The following is an 8,718-nucleotide window of genomic DNA, read 5'->3' as shown; positions in this document are numbered from 1 at the left end:
TGCATCGGGATAGATCCATGCGGCTTCTCCTTGGGGATGTCTTGTAGGAAGTCAATCTTGCAAACTGAAGCAGGGAACTGCTAAGGCAGCTGCACCCGGTGCAACCATCACAAAGCAAGAGACCCGAGAACTACACAGGCGAGGCTTCACCACCCATTTATCCCTCCGCCTTTCTACCAGCACCACATGTGATTATCGGCCAGGCTGGCACAATTAACTAACTCACATAGCTTTGAAAAAAAATCCGTTTCTGGGGAGGTACCCCTTTGTACAATGCTGCATGATTAGAACAAACTGTTCTTGAGCTGAGGTAAGATTTAACTAGAGGCCCAAAGTCCATCAAAGCAGACCTTCTTTACTAAGTTAAACTGTTGTTTGGTTTAAGGGACTCTGGAGGCAGAGTGAGTTAAGATCTGAGGTGCTAACCAGAATGTTGGCAGTTCAACACCCTCCCCCCCCACTACCCGCTCCCCAACTCAGTAGGAAAAGGAAGAGGTGGTCTGCTCCTGCAAAGATTTAGTTTCAGAAGCTACATGGACTAGCTCTACTCTGCTCTGTAGGACTGAACTGTGTGGGAATCAACTTGATGGCAGTGGGTTTTGTTGTTTTAAAAAGACTTCATGCTTTCTTTGGGTTTAGTTTTTTTCTCTATTTTGTTATTGTTGTTAGGGTTTTTCTTTTCTTTCTTAGATATGTTTTTCTTTGCATGAAATCCAGGATAGTAAATCTATAGTGACAATAACTGGATTATTAGTTTCTTAGGGCATGGCAGAGGAAGTTTTAGGAAACAGAGATAATACTAATGAATACAAGAATGAAGAAAATGTTCTAAAATTGATTGTAGTGATTATTAAACAACTCTTTAATGGCTTTACACTATTGAAACATATGGATATGTGAATTATCTGTCAATAAAACTGTTAGAAAAAAGATGTTGGGGGTTATTTTTCATTTAGAAAAAAGATGAAGATGTTGGGGGTTCTAAAGAAAAAAGATGTTGGGGGTTATTTTTCATTTAAGGCTTGAAGATTACCTCAAGGCAATCGTTTTAAGTGTTCATTCAGCCTCCATGGTTCCAGAAATTCTGAATCTATGAGAATTTGAAATTGTGTCCATTTTCCCTCTTTTGATCAGGACTCTTTTATGGAATTTTTTGTCAAAAAATTCTGTAGTAGTAGCTGGTTGCCATCCTTTTTTTTTTCTCCAATAACTAAAGAGCATTTATTTTTAGGTAGGATTTTTATTTTGGGAATTAACTAAACGTTGTTACCACCACCCACTCCAATTGTTTTGCAGAAGGGTTAATGCAGTGAATGTTCTAAAGTGGATACGAACACATGGGAGGTTTGGAATCAACACTGACTGACAAGGAACAACTTTCTTCTAAGCCATTGCAAAAATACTTAAATTTTTAAAAAAAGAAAGAAAGAAAAGGTGTGGGGAGAGGAAGGCAACAGGAAGTTCAGACTGAACAAAATCCTTACGTGTCGTCAAACACACTCCATCCTGGCTAGTGTTCATATGATGGACACAGGACTACGATCACACAAAATCCCCATGACAACACACTGGACACAGCAGTGCTCTAAGCACACCCCTCCCCAGATGCTTCCAACTCAACTGTTTCCAGCCGGTTGAGCCCTGCCGAAGAAGAGGCGTGTAGATCTTTCTAATCCAGTCTTTGTTGTAAGGATGGCATGTCTGGGTATCAGTTCAGGAAACAAGACGGCTGAGGTCTGCCAGGTGCTCAGTAAACTCAAACAACTGCCTGATGTCATGTGTAACCTCGGGACTGCTGGGATCCATCCTCTCCTGATGCTCTTCATGGTTTTACAACGCCTTCCAGGCATTCATTCACAGATTTGCAGTCAGCTTAAGTTCTGCTTCTGGCCCCTTGGTAGGCTGGACTAGCAAAGCGGTGTGAGACATCACCAACGCCACACTCTTTTATTGCAAGTGCTGCCAAGATCACCACTGCCCAGGAGACCATCCAGTCCTTCTGTTCTGATGACCAAGGGGGAAGCTGTGCATGGAGGCATGGAGTCACAAACTCCACTTCCTCCTCTTGACTTTCCTTCTTCCTCTGTTGCTCCGAGCAAAGAGCTTGTGTGCCTCTCCTACCCCAGGGGCTATACAATGAACTGGGAGGGGCACGGAAACATTAAACGCAATACTAGGCCAATTGACATGAATGCCCCATGAAACCATGATGCTAACCCTCCAAGTCAAGACAACGGATCTTCCTAGGGGGTGGTTGTACGGAAGCAACCCCAGCAGCTGCTCTTTTTCCTTTGCTGTCATGGTTGTAGATAAAGGGGCTTCAATAAGTTCACGGAAAATATGGAATGAAAAGAGAATTCAAATTTTCCCACGAACCTTCTGAGCGCTTGTGTGGAGGCTCCAGCAAGGATGCGCAGCTTCTTGTACAACCTTGACCAAAGGGCAGTCCTCCTTCTGGGGAAGGCCGTCCTCTTCCCGTATGCAGCTTTGGGATGGATGCATCTGAGGACACCTCTCTTGCCAGCCAGATCAGCCAAATCAAACCTGGTGATCAGCAAGGTGATAACGACAGCCGCAGGTCACTCTCACGTCCTCCACATTCTTGTGAATTCCCCTTGTACATATCTCAAACAGCACTGGCTAATTCAATTCTGTCACAAGCGCACAACAACTTATTGATTTCAATGACATTAACCAGCTTTCAACCCCCTAGCCTTAATCAGTGTAGATTTTCCCTCACTTGTAAACAGAAACTCAGTGCTCCACAAATAACTCCCCATCTCCCTCTTGCCCCTAATAGCCTCTAATGAGCTTTTGTTTCTATACAGTTACCTATCCTTGCTTTCTTATATAATTAAGATGATACAATATCTCTTCATTTATTTTTATTTCTCCCTTTGTGATGGCCTGTTTCACTCAGCGTACTGTCTTCAAGCTCCACTAATTTGTAGCAGGTATCAGGGACTTAGCTTCCTATGGTTCTATTGTAGGTATGCACCCCATCCTGTTTGCTCAGGATTCCTTGATGGGCATTTCGGTTGTTTCCACCTGCGGCTACTGTGGATAGTGCTGCAATGAACACTGGTGTGCCTCTGTCTGTCCAGACTGTTGCTTTCAGGTTGCAAGCTGTATTCCTCACCGTGGAGTTGCTGGGTCATTTGATAATTCTGTGTTTAGGGTTGTTTTTTTCCTTTCTTTTCACAACAATTTCACTGGGAGCTATTACAGATATCATACATAGTTCAATCACATTAAGCAGTATTGTACAATTGCTACTACAATGTTTCAAAACATCATCTCCTTTCTTAAGCTTCTTGCTATCAGCTCCCCTTGACCCCTCCACCACCACCGGCCTGGACCCCCTAGGAACCTTTATTCTACTTGTCTTCTCTACAGGGCCATTCTCTTTTTACTTTGAGGAACCGCCATGCAGTTGTTCACAACAGCTACACAATTTTATATTTAGCCAGCAGTGGATAAGAGTTCCCATTTCCCCACATCCTTGTCAAAATTTTTTTTGAAATCTTAGTCATCTTAGTGGGAGTGAAATGGCATCTCCTTGTGGTTTTGATTTGCATCTGATACATTGATAGTTCTTTATGGCTTTACTCTGCAGTTTCCTGATTACCAATGAGGTTGAGCAACTTTTCATGTTTATTGACCTTGTGGGTTGATCTCTTTTGTGAAGTGCTAGCGCTAATCTTTGGGTCAATGTTTAGAATTTTTGATGTTAAGGTTCTTTTTTCCACCTTATTGATTTGTAGGGATTCTTCATACATCCTGGACAAACATCCTTTCTCAGTTATCTGTGTTACAAATGTTCCATTTGTGGTTTGTATTTTGATGAACAGCTGTTCTTAATCTTAATATAATCGAGGTTATCAATCTTTTCCTTGGCTACTGTTACTACTCTTAGCCACCCTATGCACAACACGACGACACCCTGCCGGTCCGGCGGGCGCCACCCTCACATCACGGATAGATTTGAGTTAGGTCCTCACTGCAGCCACTGTGGCAATCCATCTCCTTGTTGGTCTTCCTCTTTTGAGCTGACCCTCCACTTTGCCAACTGTCCCCTTCCTCCAGGACTGGTCTCTTCTATTAACATGTCCAACGCACGTGGGACAGTCTCCCCATCTTTGCTTCTATATACTAACATCTTTTCCTTTACAGTTAGTATAACTGAGTCAGGTGTAATGCTAAGAGAAGACATTGGAGAAGAACCAAGCTAGGTCTGTAAGGAGCTCCCTGATCCCACCCCCTCCACACTCCATGTCCCGTGAGATGGCAATTTTACTCAGCCTCACTAGCAGTCTGTGATGCTCAGTTTAAGACTTTGCTACCATCTGATCAATTGAAGTTGTATTTGCAAATATTTGGCTTCTTCCTTGGTTTTTATGCTTCTGCCTTGAGAGTTTCACAATAAATAATGTAAGACCATTGGTTGGGGTGGGGGAGCATGAAACAATTAATCCAAAGGACTAATGGACCAATTGAACCCCAGCCTCTAGTGACACTGCTTTCAATGTCCTGAAGCCAGAGCTCGACGGTGCCCGGCTGTCACTGTGACCACTCCTGCTCACAGCTGCACAGGGGTCACAAGACGAGGTCCTGGGTGGAGTACGAGGAAAATGTGTGACAAAACTCAAAATAGTAAGATCATGATAGAGACTCGTAAAATCCCTTTGTACTCTCACCATGCATCAACTTTCCTTAACAGTACCACCAGGGAGGTTTAACACTCCCTAGAACAATCAACTGTAGGAGATCAAAGGGCAATATTTTTGCAGGGATAAAGGAGCCCTGGTGGTGCAGTGGTTATGTGTTGGGCTGTGATCTCCCATGGTTGGCAGTTCAAAACCAGAGCAGCTCTTTGGGAGAAAGAACTGACTTTCTACTCCCATAAACAGTTACAGTCTCAGAAATCCACAGGGAGTTCCTATGAGTCAGTATTGACTGGACGGCAGTGAGTTGTTTTGTTTTTGAAGTTCAGAAGGCAGGAAGGGATAGGAAAGAAGAAGACTGGGAAAAGTAAACACTGGGAAATGGGAAGAGTGTTGTCACATTGTGGAGAATATAATCAATGTCACGAATCAAAATGCCTTGAATTTTTGGATAGAAAACCAAATAAATTGCTCTGTAAGCTTTCATCAAAATCACAATACAAACTTAAAAATATAAACAGTAGAAAAAAAATCCTGAACCTGAATTCATGAATATATTCTTTTATATATATATATCTATATCTATCTATCTATATATATATATATTGATTGGATCTGGAGATGTGAAGGGAAGGAGACACTATAATGATCTGCAAGAAGGCAGGGAACCCAGGAGAGGAAAATTGGTTGGAGATGCCAAGAGAAGGCATGCTTTCAAGTTTGTCCAGCTATAATGAACTCCATGAGACGTAAACGCAGAAGTGCTGGGTAGGCTATATCGCACCAGGGGTAGGAAACAAAGACAAGTGGAACCAGGGAAAGCAGGAAGCAAGTGAGAAGAGTGGTGTTATATTGAGGGATTACGACTAAAGTCACAAAACAAAAACAAATAAATCACTGAATGTGAAACTAGTTTGTTCTGTGAGCCTCTGCCCAAACTACAATAAAATGCTTTCTTAAAGACAGAAGAATGTATTTCATGCTCACAGAGGGCGTCTTTCCTCCACTGAAATCGGTCCCAGACATGTTTGTTTCTTAATTCTTCTGGGAATTCCACAGCGAAGTACCACCCGAGACAGCGCGTCTGCGCATGCGTTAAGGCATGCCAGGCAAGAACGCAGCGGACTGCAGATTTTTCATTCTCCCTCTTCTATATTGTCTTCTAATTTACCTTTTATGCTTAGCTTGTAGGATTGTGGGAACTGACTTTTGCACATAGCTTAAGGAGGTCTCTCAAGGAACACTCTGTTATGTATAAACGTCCATGGATGTGCAGACCTGTTGCTGGACACTCTAGCTCCGTCCACGGGTGGCATGGTGGTTACACGCTGGGCGGCCAACCAAGGGCAGCCATTCGAAAGCAGCAGCCGCTGCTGCTCAGGAGCTTCCTGCTCCCGTCGCAGGTTACAGTCCCAGAAACCCCCAGGGCGGTCTGCCCAGTCCTATGGCGTCCATACGGGGTTGACTCCATGGCTGTGGGCTTGGGTTTTGGGGTCATCTTTTAAAAAATTAGTGATAACATATTTTATTAAATTCTATAGCTTTAAACTAAATCTACATTATCTTTTATAGCAAACGTTACCCTACCAATATACACTTTAGAGGTGTGTATTTAAAGAAATGAATGCCCTCACCAATCAATTTGTTATAATCAAGTGTTAACATCTGTGTGAGCTTATTTCTGAATCTTCATTGATCAATTATCCACCGTTAAGCCAATGCTATACTGTCATATTACAATTATGTCTTCTTATCCAGTAAAGCAAATCTTCCCATCTTGTCCATCTTTTAAAAAAAAAAAATTTTTTATTGAGGGCTCTTACAGCTCTTGTAACAATCCATATGAGATAGTTTATTGTGCTGATAAACACAAGTGGGATTAACTGAAGGGCAGAGAGATAAATGGCTTGGTGAGCCTCATCTTTATCTCTCGCTCTTTGATCATCGGACCAGTGTGCGGCTGCCTTGCTTGTCCTGTGCCTCAATTTAAAGGTTACACTACCTGTGGGATGCCTAGCCTGTGGACTGTGTCACTGTAAGTTGAGGTCCCTTTAAGACATCGCTGGAGCTGGGGACTGGTGGTTGGTGACCTGGCTGGCAGTTGGTGACCTGCCTTGTGATTGGCTGCTGTGCTGACATAGCCTAGCTCTCTCTATAAATAGAGGAAGATCTGGCAGCAGACTGGACTAGAAGGACTGCTAGTCTCTCACAACTCTCTCTCACGGGAGTGAGTTGTATTGAGCCATTTGTAGTACTTTATAATTTAACTGTTTATTTCTTGTATTATATGTTTATCTGTATATGATTCAACAGTTCATTTCTTGTTATATATCTAATTATCTTTATAAATATATTAAATTATCAGCAATTTGGTTTTCTCTCTCTAGAGAACCCTAACACACCATACATCCATTGTATCAAGCACATTTGTACATGTTGCCATCATTATTTTCTAGACATTTACTTTCTATTGAGCCCTTGGTGTCAGCTCCTCCTTTATACCCCACCCCACCCCGCCTACCCCCACTCTCATGACTCCTTGATAAATTATAAATCATTATTTTCATACCTTACACCAACCACTGTCTCCCTTCCCCAATGGTTTCTGTTGTTCGTCCCCTGGGGTGGGGTGGGGTGGTACAGTTATGTGTCAATCACCTCCCCTCCTCTCCCATCTTCCCCCTGCTCTCCTGGTATCTCCTGCTACTCCCATTCCTGTTCCTGGATTCCGGGTGTCGTGAGCTCTTATGGCTTATCTGTACCTGCGCACATGTTCCAGTCTAGCCTGAAAGGCAGGATGGGGGTCATGGTAGTGGGGAGTGAGGAAGCCACAAGGAACCAGAGGAGTCTTGTGGGTTTCATCTGTGCTGTACTGCACCTTAACTCATCCCTTCCCTGTGTCCCCTCTGTGAGGGATGTCCCATTGTTTACAGATGGGCTTTGGGTCTCTGCTCCAACCCCCCTCATTCTCAAAAATATATTTTTGTTTGTTTTGGGTCTTTTGATGCCTGTCACCCAGTTCCAGCAACACCTCATGATCCCACAGGCTGATGTGCTTCTTCCATGTGGGTGTGTGTCACTCCCTTGTACACCTGAGATTGGCAAATGTGTTACATATATATTTTTTTACAATAAAGAAAAAGTTCCTTATCTCTACCACCCCTGCTACATCCTGGGGTTATGCAGCCACCATAATATTTAACCATGTGGGTGATTCTGTCACTCTTCAGTTAAAACATTCCACTGGCTGCCATCTCACTCAGAGTAAGTGCCCAAGTCCCTACAATGACCCCAGGCCTGACAAGATGGGCTTTCTCTACTAAGACTCCATCCTCTCTCCTGGCTCACTCAGTTCTAGCCACATAGGGCCTTTCCACTTACAATCTGCCTGAAACACTTTCCTCTCAGAATGGACGGGGCTAGCTCATATTTCCCAGGTCTGCTTCAATCTCACTATGTCAGAGGTCCTTCCTTAAGACCGCATGTAAGACAGCAAGATTCTTCGGCATTGCCCATACCCTTTATTTTGTGATTTTTCCTGGTAACTGAAAAAAAAAAAAAAGCATTTTATTGGGGGCTCTTACATTAACACAATCCATCTGTCCAATGTGTCAAGCACATTGGTACCTATGTTGCCATTTTCCTGGTGATTTTTATCACCTTCTGATCGTTATATATTTGTGGCCTGCGTCCCAGAACAAGAATGTAAACACCAAGATGCCAGGAATTTTGTCTTTGTCTTGGAACCAACAATGACCATGTTAGAGGTATCAGTTAGCTTTCATTCAGTCCATCTTGTTCTCTATCATTAGCATTAAAAACACACCACCATGGAAGAAGCACACCAGCCTGTGTGACCACGAGCTGGCGAAGGGTTCAGGTATCAAGCATCAAAGAACAAAAAATCATATTGTAAAGGTGGGCGAGTGCAGAGTGGAAACTCAAAGCCCATCGGTAGGCAACTACTGATGGGTTGTGGGGAGATGAGCAAATCAAGGAACAGGGTAGCAATAATGAAACATAACTTTCCTCTAGTTCTTAAATGCTTCCTCCC

The sequence above is a fragment of the Echinops telfairi genome, unplaced genomic scaffold, assembly GCF_000313985.2.
Source record: "Echinops telfairi isolate 266 unplaced genomic scaffold, ASM31398v2 ScPeMD7_7356;HRSCAF=8355, whole genome shotgun sequence".
Classification (NCBI taxonomy): domain Eukaryota; kingdom Metazoa; phylum Chordata; class Mammalia; order Afrosoricida; family Tenrecidae; genus Echinops; species Echinops telfairi.
Note: the sequence above shows the minus strand (reverse complement) of the source record.